The sequence below is a fragment of the Mus pahari genome, chromosome 15 (assembly GCF_900095145.1).
Source record: "Mus pahari chromosome 15, PAHARI_EIJ_v1.1, whole genome shotgun sequence".
Lineage (NCBI taxonomy): Eukaryota > Metazoa > Chordata > Mammalia > Rodentia > Muridae > Mus > Mus pahari.
Window position 1 is genome coordinate 16,726,207 of NC_034604.1, and position 1,141 is coordinate 16,727,347.

Genomic DNA, 1,141 nt, shown 5'->3' on the forward strand with positions numbered 1-1,141 from the left:
AAAAAAAAAAAAAAAAAAAGACTAGCCTGGACTACAATAGTGATTTTCAGACCAGGTCAGTCCACAACAGTGAGACCTCATACATTGTTTTTTTGGGTTTTTTTGTTTGTTTGTTTGTTTGTTTTAATTCTTAAGAAAAAGATAGCCAGGCAGTGGTGACACATGCTACAAATCCTAGCACTTGGGAGGCAGAGGCAGGTGGATCTCTGAGCTTGAGGCTAGCCTGATCTACAGAGCATGTTCCAGGACATAAAGGGCTACCCAGAGAAACCCTGTCTCGAAAAACCAGAGACAGGGCGGGGAGATGCTCAGATGAAAAGAGAAATGTATAGGATCTAACTGTGCAGCCCTAGATGACCTTGAACAACTCTCTTTGTAGACCAGACTGGCCTTGAACTCAGAGAGATCTTCCATATTAAAATTTGAAGCCAAGCAGAGTAGTAGATAGCTTTAGCCACAGAGAATTCAAAGCTAGCCTGAGCTACATGAGAGACAAAACAAAACAGTGCTGGGGAAATGTCTTAGTCACTAGAATGCTTGCACAAACGGGAAGTCCTGAGTTCTGATCCCCAGTGCTCCCTTAAAACCTGAGTGTGATTGATCTGTAGCCCCAGGACTAGGAGAACAGAGATGATAGATTCCTGGAACTTGCTGGCCAAGCAGCTAGCCTAGACTAAATGCTTAGATTCAGGTTCAGTGAGAAGCTCTGGCTCAAAAAACAAATCGGAAGGAGAGCTGAAGAGCTGGGTCAGTGTTTAAGAACACTTGCTGCTCTTACAGAGGACCAGAGTTCCGAGGCCCAGCACCTACGTGGTAGCCTGCAGCAATCTTTATCTCTAGTTTCAGGGTATCTGATGTTCTCTACTGGGGTCCTGGAGACCCAGGCATGGATGTGGCACACATATGCCATGCAGGCAAACACCCATACACATAAAAATAAGTCAGTAAATCATTTTAAATAAATAAAATCCTTTTTTAAAAAAAGTATGGCAACTTAAATACATGAAGTGAAAATGAAAAATAAGAATAATTAAAAACATGAGGTGGGGCTGGTGAGATGGCTCAGTGGGTAAGAGCACCCGACTGCTCTTCTGAAGGTCTGGAGTTCAAATCCCAGCAACCACATGGTGGCTCACAACCA

At 43.5% G+C, this 1,141-nt stretch overlaps 1 protein-coding gene across 1 annotated transcript in view; it reads left to right on the top strand.

Annotated features, from left to right (window-relative positions):
* Positions 1 to 1,141, top strand: part of Rnf125 (ring finger protein 125) — a 22,605-nt gene that overhangs the window by 18,000 nt on the left and 3,464 nt on the right. The window lies entirely within an intron of this gene.